Source organism: Hippopotamus amphibius, chromosome 12 (genome assembly GCF_030028045.1).
Source record: "Hippopotamus amphibius kiboko isolate mHipAmp2 chromosome 12, mHipAmp2.hap2, whole genome shotgun sequence".
Taxonomy (NCBI): Eukaryota; Metazoa; Chordata; class Mammalia; order Artiodactyla; family Hippopotamidae; genus Hippopotamus; species Hippopotamus amphibius.
Window position 1 is genome coordinate 23,638,722 of NC_080197.1, and position 21,396 is coordinate 23,660,117.

The 21,396-nt window shown below is 40.2% G+C and overlaps 1 protein-coding gene across 8 annotated transcripts in view; it reads right to left on the minus strand.

Annotated features, from left to right (window-relative positions):
• DLGAP4 (DLG associated protein 4) overlaps window positions 1-21,396 on the minus strand; it is an 86,762-nt gene that overhangs the window by 3,898 nt on the left and 61,468 nt on the right. The gene's annotated exons all lie outside the window — the stretch shown is intronic.

The window sequence follows — 21,396 nt, forward strand, 5'->3', positions numbered from 1 at the left end:
GGTGGAAGGCAGGATCAGGGTCAAGGCTTTCACCTCCCCTCCCCACCTTAGGATGCCAATCATCATTTGCTGATGGCAGTCAGTCTTCACTTTACTTACATATTAACCCACTCTTGTGAAAAATGCAAACTAGACACGTAAAGTTGAGGAGCCCCATCCCCTAGTTGCTAATGACATTTTATGGCAATAAATTTGAAACCTGAGTTTAAATGGAAGAAAATTTCAGGAAAACATACATTACTATCTTAGACTCAAGAAGAAACAGACAATCTGATTAGGCCAATAACCGTGGTAAGAGACCGAAGCAGGAGTTAAAAATCTTCCCCAGTAAATGTAACCAGGCCTACATAGTTTCACAGGTGAGGCTTTATAAAATCTTCTAGGAACAGATAATCCCTGTTCTATATATTCAGATTCTTCCTGAGAGTAAATAAACATAGAAAATGACACAGCTAATTTCAGGAGCACTGAGAGAAGACAGGACACGCCAAGAACAGGCCACTTTCATTATGAACATAAAAGTCTTGAAGCAAAGAGAATCCAACAGAAGAGTTAACCACGAAGTGTGTAGCCCAGGAATACAAGGTTGAAATCTTTTAGTGTGATTTCCAGATTTCCAGTTTTAAAGTGGTGGCAGGCAGACAGTACGACCTCCTAACCCCCTCAGAAATCACTGAAAAGCAAAACAGAGTAAACAGGAAATCAAAATGCAAACTGTCTCCTGACAGAACTCTGGAGCACAGTATATGAGGAAAGGTGCCACGTGCAGTGATAGCCACACAAGGAGGAGTCTTGGGGTTGAAGGACTCAGATAAAGATGGCAGTTTTGAGCTCTCAAAAGTAGCATAACTTGAGAGGAGAAGCCAATAATCTCTTATTTGACATAAAAAGGGGGTGTGGACTACAGCAGGAGCTTTCCTGAACCTGGTTCAGCGGGGGGGGGGGGTGGGGGGGTGGGGGGGGCAAGGGGACGACAGCACTGCACTGTAACTGCCCTCTAGCTGCCTGGGGAGAAGACCAGGCTGAAGAATGCACCCTGCACCCATCACCATGCCTGAGGAGTTCCTGCCAGCCTGGAACACAGGCCTGGCTCCTTTCCCACAAGGGTCTACTAACAGCAGCTCATCAAGGAAGAATGTCACCTCATTCAAAAATTAGTTATTAAGGGACGTGCCTGGTAGCACAGTGGTTAAGAATCCACCTGCCAATGCAGGGGACATGGGTTCCGTCCCTGGTCTGGGAAGATCCCACATGCCACAGAGCAACGAAGCCCATGCGCCACAACTACTGAGCCTGCACTCTAGAGCCCGTGAGCCACAACTACTGAGCCCGCGTGCCACAACTACTGAAGCCCACATGCTCTAGGGCCCGTGCTCCACAACAAGAGAAGCCACCTCAATAAGCCCGCACGGCACAATGAAGAGTAGTCCCCGCTCAGTACAACTAGAGAAAGTCTGCACGCGGCAGCAAGACCAGTGCAGCCACACATACACAAAAAAGAAATCAGTTATTAAAAAGGAACCAATACAGGAGCTAAACATGTTATAGGAGCAGCAAATGGCAGAAGAGCATTCATCAGAAAGTTGTTGCTAGAGAATAAATGAAAAGTGATATTTGGCCACAAATAAACAGTAGTTCAAAGCATAGATAGAGGTGCTCTGAAAAGAGATGCAAGACAATGGAGGGGATAAAACATGAGCTCTGGAACTAGTGCAAGAGAAAAATCAGGCCTCACAGGGCCAAAGTGGAAGCAGCACAAAGAATAAACCCTGAAGAAAACTAATAAGGACAAGGAGAACAGGAGTGAAAAAGCTCCTGGTACAAAACTACAAAACAGTTATACTGCTAGATTAACAAAGCAAGACATCTTGAATAGCTAAATTGCCAGGATTAAAATACTCCCTCCCCCCCAGCAGGTAGTGGGTATATATGCCTGGCTTGGTCTAAAGTAGAGTGGGAATAAAAGAAAAAGTCTCTCCTGAGAATTCCTAAACATAAGACTGCACTTAGGTACCTTATTTTTTAAGAAATAAAAGAAGCAACTAGATGTATTAAAAAGAAGAGACTATTTTTTATAAAGTGACTGAGAGACATGGAGGAGAGAGGCTTAATAAATATCTATCAGAGTTCTAAAGGGACAGAAAAATTGGAAGAAAAGAAATTTATTCAGAGAGATCATGATTTAGAATATGAATAGAGGAACCATCCCAAACTCATTTTATTAAAGCTAGATAACCTTGATACTAAAACAGGACAAGGATGAGAAAGGAAAATTACCAGCCAAGTTCTCATGAACAAAGACAAAGTTATTAAATCAGATATTAACAAAAGTGAAACAATGCACTAAAATAACGTAACTCAGCTAGGTTTATTCTGGTAATACAAGACTGTTTCAACATTAAAATTTCTAATGACATCTGATTATGGCTATGAAAAACCAGTTACTACTAGACAAACTAACCTTCCCACCAAGAAAAATTAAAAAAAAAAAAAAAAAGCAAAAAACTAAAATACCAAAAACAACAAAAAAATCCCTTTCAAGACATTAAAAAATTACCAAAGCACCAGAATTTGAGAGGCTAAGATTTCAGTGAGAAGGCAAACTATATTCAGGCGAGTCTGATATTCTGTACTGCCTTTTACCCCAAGGCATCTCCCAATTTATAAGCAGCACAAGGCTGAGGAGCTAAGAAGCCAAGCCGACAGCAATGGTTGAGGGTCTGAGAAGCTGAGCAGAGCTTGTGGCAGTTCCATGGGGACAGGGAGACCAAAACTGGAATTTGGAGCTACCAAGGCAGACAGGACTTGGGGGCAAGAGCATCAAGGTGAGCAAAGCTTCCAGCAATCTTAAGATGGGGAGAGACAAAAATTGGAGCTCAGTGTCTGCCAAGGAGGAGGGGCTTGGAAATAGCCCAAGCTGTCACAAAACCCAGCTCTGAATCAGTTCAACCCCATATTGGGTTAAGTTGGCCTGGTCCTACTCTACTTGTCTATGAGAAGTAAAAGTAGTAAATCTGTTCTTGAAGGCTAGAAAATTGTCCTGAAAAAAAAAAAAGAAGGAAAGAAAATCATCCTGAGCCTTACGTCATCTCTGTAGTTTTCATATACAGTTTCTGGCATTGAATAAAAATTACCAAGCGTGCCATGACGCAGGACCAAATGACTGAACACCAAAAGAGAAAAATCAGCAAAAGGTAAAAGACCTACAGGAGATATAGGTCTTTTAAAGCCTTTACCAGGACTTTAAAATGACTGTGAATATGTCCAAGAAAATATATGACATGATGAGGAATTTCAGTGAAGAACCTGGAATCTCTCAAAAAGTATCAAATGGAAATTCTAGAACTAAAAAATATGGTAACTGAAATTAAGACTGCAATAGATAGCTTTAATAGATTAATTACAGCCAAACTATAAAATAATCCAGCAGAAAATATCCAGATTGAGGTCCAGAGGAGGAAAAAAAAGGGAAAATACAGAAGAGAGAAAGAAGAAATGTAACACATGACAGTCTAAAATATGTGTAATTGGAGTCCACAAGGAGAGAAGAAATAAAATGGAGCAGAAATCTGAGGAAATGATGGCCAAGACTTTTCTGAAACTGATGAACATTATTAAAACCTAAGATTCAAGAAACCCTGTGCACATCAAGCTTGAAAAATACAAAGAAAACCATGCCTAGGTATCACAGTAAAATGGATAAAACTCAAACACTGGAGAAAAATCTTAAAAGCAGACAGAGGGGAGAAAACAAATTATTCTTCAAAGAAGCCACAGGACTGACAGTTTTTTCAATAGAAAGGCTGGAAACCAGGACATAAAGACAAAGTGTTAAGAGAAGATCAATACCTACCTAGAATTTTATACTTAGCAAAAATACTGTTCAAAAAAAGAGGGAGGAAAAAAAAAAAAACAGGGGGAAATACAGACATTTTAAGGCAAATACTGCATTAAAATAAATACTAAAGTGAGTTCTTTTTTTAAATTTATTAAATTAATTTTTTTTGGCTGCATTGGGTCTTTGTTGCTGTGTGGGCTTTCTCTAGTTGCAGCAATCAGGGGCTACTGCTGGTTGCAGAGCACGGGCTCTAGGTGCATGGGCTTCAGTAGTTGTGGCGCACGGGCTTAGTTGCTCTGCGGCATGTGGGATCTTCCCAGTCCAGGGAGCGAACCTGTGTCCCCTGCATTGGCAGGCAGATTCTTAACCACTGTGCCACCAGGGAAGTCTAGGGAGTTTTTAAGGCAGAAGGAAAGTGACCCTAACTAGAAGCACAGAAATAAATGAGTGAAGAGTACCAGAAAGAGTAAATATGTGGGTAAGTGAATATTGATTGTATAAAACAAAAATAATGTCTTGCGGCAGTTAGAACATACATGCAGAACTTAAATATCTCATAGCAATAGTACACAACAACAGTACACGTGATCTAAGGTCCCTGCATCATTGTGAAGTGGTTAAAAGTACTAATTTAGTCTTTACAAAGGCAAGGATGCAGGTTGTAATCTTTAGAGTAACTGCTAAAAGAATAATAAGCTAACATGAGCAAAGTGGAAATAAATACTTGATTAATCCAAAAAGAAGGCAAGAGGGCTTCCCTGGTGGCACAGTGGTTAAGAATCCACCTCCCCATGCAGGGGACACGGGTTCAATCCCTGGGCTGGGAAGATCCCACATGCTGCAGAGCAACTAAGCCCATGTGCCACAACTACTGAGCCTGTACTCTAGAGCCTTTGAGCCACAGCTACTGAGCCCACGTGTTGCAACTACTGAAGCCGGCACACCTAGAGTCTGTACTCCGCAACAAGAGAAGCTACCATAGCAAAGAGTAGCCCCTGTGCACAGCAACAAAGACCCAATGCAGCCAAAAATTAAATAAATAATAAATCTTAAAAAAAAAGGGCAAGAAAGGAGAAAAAAAAAATCTATCAATAAAATTTACCACATTGCAGATAAAAAGAGAAACCATATGATTATCTGAAAAAAGATAAAAAAAGAAAAACCATATGATTATCTGAATAGATATACTAATTTCCATTAAATTCCAACAGTTTTCTTAACCAGAATAAGTGTATCTACAACAGACCAATAGGAAACATCATAGTCCATGGTACAATGTTAAAAGCAATTCATTACTTACAAATAAAATAAGAATACACCAAGATTTCTAGATATAAGATCAATATAAAGGCCAAGAGCATTTCATCAACAAAAAACAGAAAATACAATAAAAAATACCACTTGCATCCCTCTGAAATTAAAATACTAATCTAACAAATCTTTAAAAAATATGTAAAACTTTTATGTGGAAAGTATAAAATTTAAAAGACACTAAAGAAGACCTAAAGGAATGGAGAGACATAATGTTCTTGAATAGAAAAGACTCATTCATAACCATGTCAGCTTTCCACCAAACTGACCTACAGATTTAATATAATTCCAGTCAAAACCTCAACATGGAACTTGAAAAGCTGAGTCTAAAATTTATATGGAAAAGCAAAGAGTCAATGCCAAGACACTCTTGAAGAAGAATAGGTTGGGGGAACTTGTCTTTCCAGTTACTATATAGAACATCCTAAGGAATTCTCCAAAAATCGGTGAGGTTGAAGCACACAAGGTCAACATATAAAAATAAATTGTATTTCTATACAGTAACAATGAACATCTGAAAATGAACATCTGAAAATGAAATTAAGAAAACAATTTCATTTACCATGAAACAATAAAATACTTAGGAATAAGTTTAACAAAAGAAATGTAAGACTTGTCCCCTGAAAATTATAAAACATTACTGAAAGAAAAATTTCAAAACCTAAATAGGACTTCCCCGTAGCACAGTGGTTAGGAATCCGCCTGCCAATGCAGGGGACACAGGTTTGACACCTGGCCTGGGAAGATCCCACATGCTGTGGAGCAACTAAGCCCATGCACCACAACAAAGAGTAGCCCCCACTCACCACAACTAGAGAAAGCCTGTGCGCAGCAACAAAGACCCAACACAGTCCCAAATAAATAATTTTAAAAAATAATTTTTAAAAAATTAAAAAAAAAAGAACTTAGTTCTTGAAAACCTAAATAAATGGAAAGATGTTCATGGATCAGAAGACCTAAGAGTAAGATGGCAACACTCGTCAAACTGAATTACATATTTAACACAATCCCTATCAAAATAAAACCCCAGCTGCCTCTTTTGCAGATACTGACAAGCAGCCTAAAATTCATATGGAAATGCAAGAATGAAGTACAAACTTTAGAACCTCCTTTAGTGAGAACCTGAGAGCCATAACCTCTTTTATTTTTATTTGAAAAATAAATTTGGAGGACTTCCCAATTTCAAAACTTATTACAAAGCTACAGTAATCATGACAATGTAGTACTGGCATAAGTATACACATGTACATCAATGCAACAGAATAGAATTGAGTCCAGAAATAAACCCTTACATTTATGGGCAACTGATTTTGACAAGGGTACCAAGACCATTCAATGGGGAAAGGAACAGTCTCCCTAACAGATGGTGCTGAGACAACTGGATATCCAAATGTAAAAGAATGAAGGTGGACCAATACCTCACACCATATGCAAAAATTAACTCAAAATGGATCATAGACCTAAATGTAACAGCTAAAGCTATAAAACTCTTCGGAGCAAACAGGAGTAAATTTTCACAATGCTGGATTAGCAATGGCTTCTTAGAATTGACAACAAGAGGAAAGAAAGAAAAAAAAATTGAACTTAACTGTTGTAGTTCAAGGAACGCATAATAGCCAAAAAGTGGAAACAACTGATGAATGGATAAGAAAAACACAATATATCCATACAACAGAATATTATTAGGTAATAAAAAGGAATGAAGTGCTGTAACATGCTACAACATGGAGAAACTTCAAAAACATTATGCAAAGTGAAAGAATCCAGACATAAAAGACCACATATTGTATGATTCCATTTATATGAAACATTCAGAATGGGCAAATCTATAGAGAATAAAGCAGATCAGTGTTTTAGAGGGACAGACAATGATGGCTAAATGGGTACAAGCTTTCTTTTTTGGGAGTGATGAAAATGCTCTAAAATTAGGTAGCAGTGATGGTTGCACAACTCTGCTATTATACGAAAAACCACTGAATTATGTACTTTAAAGGGGTGAATTGTATGGTATGTGAATTATATCTCAATACTGCTTTAAAAATTGTTCACAATCAAAAACTAGAAACAATTCAGATGCTCATCAGTGGAATGGAGAAGCGTGGTAGATTCATACAGTGGAACACCACATGTCAGTGAAGAGAATGAACTATAGGTACGTGTATTAACATGGATGAATCTCAAAAACAAGGCTGAATCAAAAAGGCAAGCCTCAGAAGAATACACGCACTGTGGTCCTATTAATTTAAATTTCGAAACAGGCAAAACTAAACAGTATATTCTTTAGAGTCACACATAAATGTGGTACAAGTATAAAGAAAGCAAGGGTATAATTAACACAAAATTCAGGATAGTGCTTTCTGCTGTGGCAGAAAGAAGAGGATCTGTCATTGGATTTAAAGATATTGGTAATATTCCATTTTGTACACTAGGTGGTGGGTACAGGAGTGTTCTGTTTATTATTTTTCTTTACTCTGTCTACTCTTTGCATGTATATTTCACAATGAAAATAAAGGTTAATATGAAGAATGAGAGCAAAATATTTTCAGATAAATAAAAAGAGTGAATGCCAGCTCTCAGGTTCCTGAAAGTTATAAAGGATGAAGAAAGAAGAAAATGCCCCAAGAAGGAAGACCTGAGATAAGGAAGGGTGGGCACAGACAATGGGAAACATGAAACTTCGTATTTACACATTTATTTAATCTGTAATTATATAATTGAAAGTTATATAATAATTTGTGGGGTTTTAAACCATAAGAAAACAATTAGATAAATCATATTTTTAAGGTGCTTGCATTGTTTGGGAGAAAGGTAAAGATGTTGAGTAATTTACTTTTAAAATTTTAAGGGTTAAAAGAACAGAAACACAGAGTGTATAACTTCTGTGGCAGATAGGGCTAGCTGTCCCCAGTGTTTGTTTCTCCTTCTCCCTCAGAAGTAGAACCTTTTTTTTTTCTTCATGTCAAATAGTAACTTTATTCAGATGAAATAAAACACAGAAACTTCTCAGGCATACTGTGAATTTTCCAGGACAAAGTACTGTCAGATGGAAAATATGAGGCATGGTATGCAAAATATTAGATTCACAGAACAAGTTATACTAGCATCAGGACTAGAATAAGGACTTCTGCTGTTAGCATGATGTCATATCTCTATAATGTATACACTGTGTCCACCAAGCAGGCACAGGCATCTGAAAACAAGTGATCTGTGGGGGCCTGCGGTTTTAACTTGGGCACATGGCAGCTCGGACTCAGGCATTTCCTAGGCTACCCTTGCAATAAGCTGTGAGTAGCTTGGTCAAAGGGGTGGAAGTCCAAGTGCTGTGTGGGGCTGTCTTGCTCTTTTTTGCTACTGGTTTCTTTGTTGCTGGAATGAACTTGCGGTTCTGGAATCTAGCAGCCACTTGGAAAGATGAGAAGATCTTGTGAATGGAAGCCAATTAATAACATCAAACCTCAAGAAAAAAGAAGCCTTGGGCTCCAGCATTACTAACTCAGACATCCTTGAGTGTGAGAGATTAACAGTCTTGTTCAAACCACTTTTTCTTTTCTTTTTTTTTTTCTTTTTTTGAGTATTTATAGGCAAACCTAATCCCAATTAACACAGCCTCAAAATAGCAAAGGGAACGGAGAGAGAGGTGTTTTAATGCAAAAGGAGGCAAGAAAAGAGAGGAAAAAAAAGAAACCTCAAAAAAGCAGAACGAAGAGCACAAAATAACATGGGAGGGATTTGAATAAATCCAAACAGTAGAAATCCCATGATAAATGGATGACATTTTCTACTTCTGAAATAAAAAGCAACAGACTGAACAAAACACAAAATCCAGGAATGTGCTGATTATGAGAGACACGGTTATGAGGCGAGTGAAAAGCTGGAAAGCCCCCGCCCACTCTCTCACTCTGCAGTGATAACGCTGCTCTCCCACCACAGCGCCCCGCAAACACTCTGCTTCCTCCTACCGCTATGGAGGAACTGTGCGTTCTCAACTCGGGCACTAATTTAGTTTCTTCCCACCTACCTAAGAATATCACCCAACGGTTATCCCCTTTCTCTCCTGCATAATGAATTTCCCCATCCCTGCAAGGTCATTCTCAACCATTTAGAAACATGCATGTATCACTCCATTTAAAAATAAAAACAACAACAAAGAACTCCAACCCTCCCCTTTGACCCTTATATTCCTTCATTTCTCTGCTCCCTATACAGAAAAATTCATCAGTGGAGTTGTCTATACTTGTGGTTTCCTGGTTACTCTCCTATTTTCTCTTATTCCTTTTCCAATCAGGCTGTCCCTCCCTCTGCTCCCCATTTCCAAAGCAGACCAGCCCTTCAAGTCTGTAATGACCTTGCATGTCTAAGTCTGACCTGCTATGCCCATCAGAAAAGCATCTGACACAGTTGATTCTCTCTTCTTGAGAATTCTCATCTCATTTTTGACTTTAGTCTATACTTTGATGATCCCAAATATGATCTCCAACCTGGACCTCTCCCCAGACTCATATACCAACTGCCTGCTTGACTTCACTCTGATACCTAATAATATATATCATATTAAACATGTTCAAAACTGAACTCTGATTTCTCTCCTGATGTCTACACTAGCCTTCCCTGTCGCAGTGGCAACTCCATCCTTTCCGTCACTGACTCCAAACCATTTTTGACTCCTTTCATTATATCCAATCCATCAGGAGATTCTGCTCTGCCTTCCAAATATACGCAGAATCTGACCCCTCCCTTAAATGCTCCGTGGCCACCACCACCTCCTCTTCCCCAGATTATGTTACTTCCTCCTGACGCATCTTCCAGCTTGCACTTGTGCCCCTCCCCCCACTCTCTTTTGAACAGAGAAACTAGATTAATCCTGTAAAAAAGAATGTCAAATTGCAGTGCTCAAAACCCTCCAACACGTTTTCTTCTGGGAGTCAAAGCCAAGCCTTTAACACCTCTGAGGTCCTCTGTGATCTGGGGCCCCACCACACTGACTTCATCCCCCACCTCTCCTGCTCGCTCCTGCAGCTACACTGGCCAACTTTCCCAGGCCTGGAACATGTCAAGCACTTGCCCACCACTGGAGTTCTCTGATCTCCAGAGCTCTAAGACCTCTTCTCCCTTCCTTCCAGTTTCTGCTCCAAGGTCACCTTATCTGGGAGGCCTTCCCTGACCACACTATATGGGACAGCAACACTGCCCCCAGCCACACAGCACTCTTCATCCTGCCCTTACTGTGCTTTGTTTTCTCTGTTGCATGTCTACCCATCTTGCATATTATATGTTTAGTTATTTTTTGCTTCCCCCCATGAGAATGTAAGCTCCACAAGGGCAGGGACTTTGTGTTGTTTTGCTACATCCTCAGAAGCTAGAATAGTGCCCACATATGGTAGAAACTCAGCAAATATTCACTGAGGAGTGAAGGTCAGGACCAAGGGAGGGATGCTGCTTTCTTCTCACTATCCCACAATGTCCTGACACTCTTGCAGTTAGACAAGATATGCGTGAGACACAGTAAGATTAGAAAGACAATTGCCATTAGAGAAAACAATATGATCATTTATGATGCAAATCCAAGAGGACTGAGAATTGTACAAGCTTGCTGGGCACAAGAACAATGTAGAAGTCTCAACTAATCAGAGTATGCAAATATAAAAATTCATTTTAATATCAAAACAAAAACTAGAAAGTACCAAGAAATAAATCTAATAAAAATACATAAGGTCTTAATAGATATATTAATCAAACTTGAATAGAAGGATATAAAAGGGAGATCTGAATAAATGAAAAGGTAAACTTCATTCATAGCTAAGAAGACTCAACATTTTTCAGGTATCAATTTTTCCCAAAGTAATCAGTAAATTCTATTTCTAGTCAACGACCCAGGAAATTTTTTCTGAGGAACTTGATATATTAATTCTAAAATTATATTGGAAGAATGAAGATATAAGTAGACTTTTTCTTTCTGAACAAAAAGAATAAGGAAGGGGATTCACCCTATCAGGTGCCAAGGCATGTTAAAAAGCTATGGCAATTAAAAGCTGTATTAACACAGAAATAGACAAAAAGGCAGCAGAACAGAATAGAACCCAGAACCACACCCCTGTGTTTGTAGCAATCTTGCAGGGGTTATGCCTGACTGGCATCACTAATCAATGAGGAAAGCAGAGACTTCAAAACATTTGGCTCTCCATATGATAAAAGTAAAATATAAACTGCATGTGGATTAAACACCTACATACGACAAAACAACACAAACCCCCAAACTTTAAAACTGAAAAAAATCACTGGAACACAGAAGGTGTTCCTAAGAAACACAGGTGCATTCAGTACAAGATGTAACAAGTATAAACATTTACGCACCTAATGACAGACCAACAAAATATATGAAGCAAAAACTGACAGAATTGAAGGGAGAAGTACACAGTTCTACAGTAATAGCTGGAGATTTCAAGACCTCACTCGTAATAGTAGAGCAAGCAGACAGAAGTAAGGAAATAACGTTTAAACAACATAATAAAGCAACTACATCTAACAGACATATACAGAACACTCCACCCAACAACGGAATACACATTCTTCTCAAGTATACATGGGACATTTTCCAGAACAGACCATGCGTTAGGCTACAAATTAGGTCTCAACAGATTTTTTAAAAGAGATATCATACAAAGTGTATTCTCTGACCACAACAGGATGAAGTTAGAAATCAGTAACAACTGGAAAATTAACAAAATTGTGGAAATTAATACACTTTTAAACAAGCACTAGATCAAAGAAGAAACACAAAGGAAATTAGAAAACAGTTTAAGACAAAAACAAAGACACAACATATCTAAACTTGTGCAATACAGCAAAAGTGATGCTAAGGGGAAAATTTATAGCTATAAATACTTATGTTAAAAAACTTATGAAACATCTCAAACCAACAACCTAACTTTATAATCTAAAACTAGAAGAACAACAAACTAAACCCAAAGCTAGCAGAAGGAAGGAAATAATGATTAGAGCAGAGATAAATGAAATACAGAGTAGAGAAACAATAGAGAAAATAAAAAAAAACAAAAATTGGTTCTTCAAAAGATCAAAACTGACAAAACTTCAGCTAGACTAAGAAAAAAGAAGACTCGAAAACTAAAATCAAAAATGGAAGTGGGGACATTACTACCAAGTCTATAGAAATAAAAACGATTATAAGAGAGTACTAGAGGAACAATTGTACACCAACAAACTGGATAACCTAGATGAAATGGACAAATTCATAGAAACACAAAACCTACCAAGAATAAATCATGAAAAAATAGAAAATCTGAAGACTTATAATAGTAAGGAGATTAAATCAGTAATCAAAAATTTCCCAATAAAGAAAAGCTCTGGACCCAGTGGTTTCACTGCTGAATTCTATCAAACATTTAAAGATGACTGACACCACTCCTTCTCAAACTTTTCCAAAAAACTGAAGAGGAAGAAGCACTTCCTAAGTCATTCTGTGAGGCCAGCATTACCTTGATACCAAAGCCAGACAAAAACACTACAAGAAAACTACAGAATATTATCCTTAATGTACACTGATGCAAAAATCCTCGACAAAATATTAGCAAACAGAATTCAGCACTATATTAAAAGGATTATACATATGACAAAGTGGGATTTATTACTGGAATGCAAGGATGGCTCAACATATGAAAGTGATCAGTATAATATGCCACATCAACAGAATTAAGGGGAAAAACCACACAATCAGCTCGATGCAGGAAAAGCATCTGATAAAGTTCAACACTCTTTCATGAGAAAAACACTCAACAAAGTAGGATGAGAATGAAACTACCTCAACAAAAGTCATATGTGAAAAACCCACAGTGAACATCATACTCCAGGGTGTTTTTTTCTAAGATCAGGGATAAGGCAAGGATGCCCACATTCATCACTCCAACTCAACATAGCCAGAGCAATTAGGCAAGAAAAAGAAAAGGCATCAAAATTGGAAAGGAAGGGGCTTCCCTGGTGGCACAGTGGTTAAGAATCCGCCTGCCAATGCAGGGGACACAGGTTTGAGCCATGGTCCAGGAGCAACTAAGCCTGTGTGCCACAACTAATGAGCCTGCACTCTAGAGCCCGCTGGCCACAACTATTGAGCCCATGCACTGCAACTAATGAAGGCTACACGCCTAGAGCCCATGCTCTGCAACAAGAGAAGCCACTGCAATAAGAAGCCCATGCATTGCAATGAAGAGTAGCCCCCACTCTCCGCAACTATAGAAAGCCTGAGTGCAGCAATGAAGACCCAATGCAGCCCATAAATTAAAAAAAAAAAAAAAAAAAAACCAAATTGTAAAGGAAGTAAAATTATCTGTTTGCAGATGATATGATCTTACATGCAGAAAACTCAAAAGATTCCACCAAAAAAACCCTGATAGAACTAATAAATGAATTCAGCAAATTAAGCAGGATACAAAGTCAACACATAAAAATCAGTTGCATTTCTAATACTAACAATAAACAACCTGAAAAGGAAATTATAAAAATGATTCCATTTATAATAGCATCAAAAAGAATATTTAGAAATTAACTAACCAAGGAGGTGATAGACTTGCAAAATGAAAACTATAAAACACTGCTGAAAGAAATTAAAGAAGATATGATAAATGGAAACACATCGCACGTTCACGAACTGGAAGACCTAACATTGTTAAAAAGTCAATACTAAAAAACAAAAAAACCCCCCTCAAACTACTCAAAGCAATCTTCAGATTCAATACAATTCCTATCAAAATTCCAATGTTTTTTGCAAAAAATAGAAAAGCCATCCTAAAACTCATATGGAATCTCAGCAGACCTCAAATATGCAAAACAATCTTAAAAAAGAATAAAACAGGAGGGCTCACACTTCCTGATTTCAGAACTTACTAGAAAGCCAAAGTAATCCAACGATGTGATATTGGCCTAAAGACAGACATATAAATCAATGGAATAAAAGTCCCAAAATTAACCTTTGCAAACATGATCAAATGATTTTTGACAAGGGTACCAAGCCCATTCAATGAGGAAAGAACAATATTTTCAACAAATGGTGTGGGGAAAACTGGACAGTCAATTGCAAAAGTTATGGTTATGTAATACCATAACTCATAATGGATCAAGAACCTAAATTTAAAAACTAAAACAGTAAAATTCTTAGAAGAATATACAGGATAAAAGCCTCAGGACACTGGATTTTGTATGACTTCTTAGCTCTAACACCAAAGGCAAAGGTAACCAAAGAAAAAATGGAAAAACTGGAGTTTATGAAAATTTAACAATTTTATTAAAAGTCTTTATCAGGACTTCCCTGGTGACGCAGTGGTTAAGAATCCGCCTGCCAATGCAGGGGACTTGGCTCAAGCCCTGATCTGGGAAGATCCCACGTGGCAAGAAGCAACTAAGCCCATGCGCCGCAACTATTGAGCCTGTGATCTAGAGCCTGTGAGCCACTACTGAGCCCACATGCCACAATTACTGAAGCCCACATGCCTAGAGTGCATGCTCCACAACAAGAGAAGCCACTGCAATGAGAAGCCCACGCAGTGCAACAAAGAGCAGCCCCCACTCTCTACAACTAGAGAAAGCCTGTGTGCAGCAACGAAGACCCAACACAGCCAATAAATCAATAAATAATTTTTTTAAAAAAGAAAAAAAATTGGGTAAAGAAAAAATGCTGGAGAGGGTGTGGAGAAAAGGGAACTCTCCTACACTGTTGGTGGGAATGTAAATTTTTTCCTTAAAAAACTAAAATGGAGTTGCCCTATGATCTAGCAATCCCAGTCCTGTGCATGTATCTGCAGAAAACCGTAATTCGTAAAGATACACGCACCCCAATGTTCATTACAGTGCTGTTTACAATAGCCAAGACACGGAAACAACCTAAACATCCATTGAGAGAGGAGTGGATAAAGAAGACGTGGGTACATATATACAGTGGGATATTAGCCATAAAAAGAACGAAATAATACCATTTGCAGCAACATGGATGGACCTAGAGATTGTCACACTGAGTGAAGTAAGTCAGACAAAGACAAATATCATATAATATCACTTAGATGTGGAATCTAAAAAAATGGTACAAATGAACTTATTTACAAACAGAAATAGAGTCACAGATGTAGAAAATAAACCTATGGTTACCAGGGCAGAAAGGGGGGGAAGGGATAAATCGGGATATTGGGAGTGACATATACACACTACTATATGTAAAATAGATAACTAAGGATCTACTATACAGCACAAGGAACTCTACCCAATACTCTGTAATGACTTATATAGGAAAAGAATCTAAAAAAGAGTGGATATGTGAATATGTATAACTAATTCACTTTGCTATACACCTGAAACTAACACAACATTGTAAATCAACTATACTTCAATAAAAATTAAAAATAAAATAAAACTACAATGAGATACCACCTCATATCCATTAGGAAGGCCACTATCAAAAAGAACAAAACAGCAAGTGTTGGCAGGGATGTGGAGAGACTGGAATTCTTATGCACTATTGGTGGCAACGTAAAATAGTACAGCTGCTGTGGAAAACAGTATGGTGGTTCCTCAAAAAACTAAAAATAGAGTTACCACATGATCCAGCAATTCTACTTCTGGGTACAAACCCAAAAGAATGAAGAGCAGAGACTCAAAGAGATATTTGTAGACCATGTTCATTATTCACAATAGCTGAAATATGGAAGCAACCCAAATGCCCACTGATGGATAAAGGATAAGCAAAATGTGGTCTATTCACACAATGGAATATTATTCAGCCATAAAAAGGAGTGAAACTCTGATATAGAAGAACCTTGAGGACTTATGCTAAGTGAAACCAATCACAAAAAGTGATTTATTTATTGTTTTTTTATCAATTGATTTTTATGAGTCAAAATCATAAAGTCAAAGTATAATGGTGGTTGCTGGTGGGGGAGGGAGAGTAGGAGGTACAGTGTAGTGGGTAGAGTTTCCGTTTTACAAGATGAAAGGAGTTATGGAGGTGGATGGTGGCGATGGTGGCACACAATGTGAATGCATTGAACTGGACACCTAAAAATGGTTAAGATGGTAAATTTTACCACAATTAAAAAGATCAAAAGATGAAAAGATGAAAAGATATGAACTTAAAAATAATAGCGATAAAAAATCATTAATTTCGGGAATTTCCTGGTGGTCCACTGCAGGGGGCCTGGGTCTGACCCCTGGTCAGGGGACTAAGATCCCTCAAGCTGTGTGGCATGGCCAAAAAAAAAAAGTGCTAAAAACATCATTAATTTTAGGAATTCCCTGGCGGTCCAGCAGTTAGGACTTGGCACTTTCACTGCAAGGGGCCTAGGTTCAATCCACGGTTGGGGAACTAAGATCCCACAAGCCATATGGCGTGGCCAAAACAAAACAAGAATCATTAATTTTAAGAGAGAAGCAACAGTATGAAAGAAAATACTGGTTGTGTGTGTGTGTATATACACATATATATAATAGAATATACATATGAGATAGAATAAGTATCCACATATATACAGAATTACAAATCAATTTTAAAAATACTGACAATGTAACAGGAAAATGAACTGACTATATGAACAATTCATAGGAGAAAAAGTTGAACCAATAAATTAATGAAAATATGCACAGCTTCACTAATAACTAAGTAAATACAAAATAAATCAACCAGATATAATTTTCTACTTAACAAATAATTAAAGTCTGGCAGGATCAAGCGTCAGTGAGGATATCACAGAAATGGAAAATTTCCAACACTGTTGGTGTAAGGATAAACTGGTATAGCCTCTTTGGAGAGCAATCAGACAGAACTGATTAAAATATAAAATGTGTTTCTGTCCATCCAGCAATCTGTCCAAGCTAAGTACCCTAGAGAGATTCTCTCACATGTGATGCCCAGAGAAACATGTGCCAAGATGTTGATAAAACTTTGAAAACACCTAAACGCCTATCATCAGGAAAGTGGGCAAAGAAAATGCAGTACTTTATGCATATAACTGAACATGTCACAGAATTTAACCAAACTGAAGCAGATCTGTATATCAAACTAGACAGAACCTCAAAACAAAATGTTCAGTAGTAAAAGTACTCTTTTTAACTACTGCGTATTAGTAGATCGAACTGGTTCTGTGTTGTGGCAGACTGTACTTTCCGAAGGTGACCCCAGCAGTATCTCCTGTCTCTCGGGTTCTAGAACCCTGACACTCCCCCATCAAGAGGCAGGGTCTAATTCTCCCCCTCCTTGAATCTGGGTGGCCTTGTGACTTCTCGTAGCTAGTAAAATACAGTGGTAGAGGGCTTCCTAGGTGGCGCAGTGGTTGAGAATCCGCCTGCCAATGCAGGGGACACGGGTTCAATCCCTGCTCCAGGAAGATCCCAAATGCCGCGGAGCAACAAAGCCCGTGCGCCACAACTATTGTGCCTGCACTTTAGAGCCTGTGAGCCACAATTATTGAGCCCAGGTGCTGCAACTACTGAAGCCCATGCGCCTATAGCCCGTGCTCCACAACAAGAGAAGCCACAGCAATGAGGAGCCCGTGCACCGCAAGGAAGAGTAGCCCCCACTCACCGCAACTAAAAAAAGAAAGCCCGCGCACAGCAAAAAAAAAAAAAAAAAAGATCCAACACAGCCAATAAAATAATAAATAAATAAATTTTAAAAAATACAGTGGTAGAGATCCATGCACTTCTGAGGCGAGGTCATCAAAGGCAAGGCAGCCTTGTTAGCTTGGAGCCCAGAGCCACCAGGTAAGAAGTTTGACTGCCCCAGGGCTGCCTGTGAGGAAGCAAAGTCACATGGAGAAGACATACATAGGGGCCCCGGCAAGCAGTCCTAGTCTTTAGGTCATTATAGTCTAGGCACCAGGCACGTGAGTGAACTACCTTCTGGTAATTCCTTCCCTGGGATATCAGGCCCTGACTCATCCCAGCCCCAGACATCTTGGAGAAGAGATGAGGTGTTCTCGCCATGCTCCTGCTGCACTGCTGACCTATGGTTATAGCCATAACCATAATAAAATGCTGGTTGTTTCATGCCACTAGGTTTGGGTGACTTTCTGTGCAACAAAGGTAACTAAACACTTACTGATGGGCAGTGAAGGGTCTGCGTTATTACAAATAATACAGCCAAGAATTCCTTGCATAGGCCTCTCACACAAACCGGTTCTTTAGGAGAGATCCTAAAAAGGAGACCTGCACTCAGAACTGCCCACTGGTGAAAATGGAGGAGGCTACAATACCTGTTTCTTTTTTTATTTTAATTAATTAATTTATTGGCCACACTGGGTTTTCGTTGCTGTGTGCGGGCTTTCTCTAGTTGCAGTGAGCAGGGGCTACTCTTTGTTGCAGTGTCCAGGCTTCTCTTGTTGTGGAGCATGGGCTCTAGGCTCACCGGCTTCAGTAGTTGTGGCTCACAGGCTCTAGAGCGCAGGATCAGTAGTTGTGATACATGCGCTTAGTTGCTCCATGGCATGTGGGATCTTCCCGGCCCAGGGACTGAACCCGTGTCCCCTGCATTGGCAGGCAGATTCTTAACCGCTGCGCCACCAGGGAAATCCATACAATGCCTGTTTCTAATAATATTAACATCATGAACAACGATGATGGTAATAAATACTGCCATCTCTGCGGTCCTTGCCAACGGCTTTGGGTTTCTAATCTTGCACTAATGCTCAGCCCTGTGGGGTTGGTATCGATCCACCCAACTCACAGGTGAGGAAGTGGAGGCCTGGAGAAGTGAGGTGGCTCACCCAAGGTCTCTCACAGCTTCCTTCTTCGCCAGAGCTGGGGAAATGGGATGGCAGGCCGCTCCCTCAGGCTGCTAGCTCTGTGTCACTGCTGATGTCCCAGCACTGAGGCTAAAGGCGTGGCCTCCTTTTTAGCTCATGGCCTCCTTTTTAGTTCCTGGCCTGGGCTGCATCTGTCCATAAATGACAGTGACAGTGACGGCAGTTGCAGCAGGCATGGCTGCTCCGTTCACCCAGCATTCAGGCCAAGCACTCCGCATACACAGGATCTCATCTTACCCCCTCCACAGGCTGAGGGTGGGGTCATTATCCCCACTGAATAATGGGGAGAAGTAGGCTCAGATGTGCCCAAAGTCACACAGCTGTTGAGTGGCAAAGCGCTTCACCTCCATGTGTTTGTTTCTTCTTCAAGACAGGATTTTAACATCTCCGACCTCACTGGGTAGCGGGGAGTACACGAGACGATGCACGCCCAGTGCTGGCTCGTGGTAAGCCGCCCAGTGTTCAAGGCTCTCTCCCTCACTCTGGAATGATTCTGATCAGCCCCCTGGCCACAGGAGTTTCCACAGACTATGTTTAAGCATTTGTTTCATCTGCACCTCCTTTAACAGCAAGAAAGACATCTGCACAACTTGACCTCTATAATCTTGCTTCTCCAGGGGCCCCTCCTTAGCCAACCAAGTACACCCTGCCTCCGCCTCCCTCTTTCAAGTTAATGATCTGTCCATCCACCTGGGGCCCAGACTGGGGAGGCTGGGGCTATCCACCCGACTCCAACCCTGTGCTCCTTTAGCTGATGCATTCAGAATGTTCAGAAACATTTCTTTTGTTTATCCATTCCTTCCTCCTCTATCCCACCGCCTCGGTCTCCCTGTTTCCAAAGCTTTTTCTACACAGCAATCTAGGTGATCTTTCTGAAAAGAAAATCTCACTGTCGCTTCAGATCCGCCAGCTGCTCTATGCCCTGCCTGGAGGATAATGCCCAAGACCGTGAACTGACGTTTGAGGCCCTTCTCAGTCAGCTTCCTACTCTCGCAACCCACCATCCCTCTCTTGCCACCCCTTCCGGGAACCCGCCCTGCCCTATCTGCTTCTGGCCCTTTGCATGTGCTGCTCCCTCCACGTACAATGCCTGTCCTCTCCCCCGCCTGAAGACCCCATCCACGCTTCTGCAGGTATCATGGTCTCCTTGAGGCACCTCTTTGGTGAAGTTCTTCCACAGATGTAAAAAGAGTGACCTTAAAACCTTAGCTATGGACTTCCCTGGTGGCGCAGTGGTTAAGAATCGCCTGCCAATGCAGGAGACACAGGTTCAAGCCCTGGTCCTGGAAGATTCCACCTGCCATGGAGCTACTAAGCCCATGCGCCACAACTGCTGGATCCCATGCACCTAGAGCCCATGCTCCACAACAAGAGAAGCCACAGCAGTGAGAAGCCTGTGCACTGCAACGAAGAGTAGCCCCTGCTCGCCACAACTAGAGAAACCCTGCACACAGCATCAAAGACCCAACATAGCCAATAAACAAACAAACTTATTAAAAAAAAAAAACCTCTGGTCATAAGTCAGACGGGCCTTGGGTGGATGTACACAATCGGATCAGAAAGCATGGTGCTGCCAATGAAGAACTGTGGTCCTAAGAGACAGGAAGTGTCATAAGCAACAGACAGAAGATGGAAGCAACCCAAGCATCCACGCACAGATGAATGGATAAGCAAAATGTGGTTTCTCCACACAACAGAATATTATTTACCCTTAAAAAGGAAAGAAATTCTGATACAAGCTGTAACATGAATCAATCTTGAGGACGTTACACTAAGTGAAATAAGCCAGGCACAAAAGGACAAAGACCATATGATTCCACTTATATGAGGTACGTAAAGTAGTTAAATTCACAGAGACAGAAAGGAGAATGATGGTTGCCAGGGCTGGGGGAGGGGGAATGGGGACTTAGTGTTTAATAGGTACAGAGTGTCAGTTGGGGAAGATGAAAAAGTTCTGGAGCTGGATGAGGGTATAATACAAAACCCATCAAGAGAGGCAGCCTTCTGCATGGGTGTTACTGATTTACCTAAGCAGTCAGAATATTTATTTTGAATCTAAGGGACAGAGCAACATGACTACATCTGTCTTTAAGTTATAGTTACTGATGTAGGGCTATGAAAAGGGCTCCATCCAGAGACTGGGTTCAACAGCAGGCACTGGGGGCTGCTTCTTAAGAAATGTCCTCATGTTGAAAGAGCACCTCCCCCACTCCCATAATATTATAGGAAGGTAACACCAATACTTTTTGGCATGACATAACCTCCTTAGCAGGTAAGCATCTTCTCAAACCAGAAAAACTTAGAATTAAGTATAGTACAGAAAGTGTAACCTGCTGTACTAACACTGTCTCTAGGTATCTGCACACCCCCACGTCTCACTTTCACCATCCAGTACGACAGCCCCTGGCCATATGTAGCAGCAAGTACCCAAAATGTGGTTTGTCTGGATTGAGA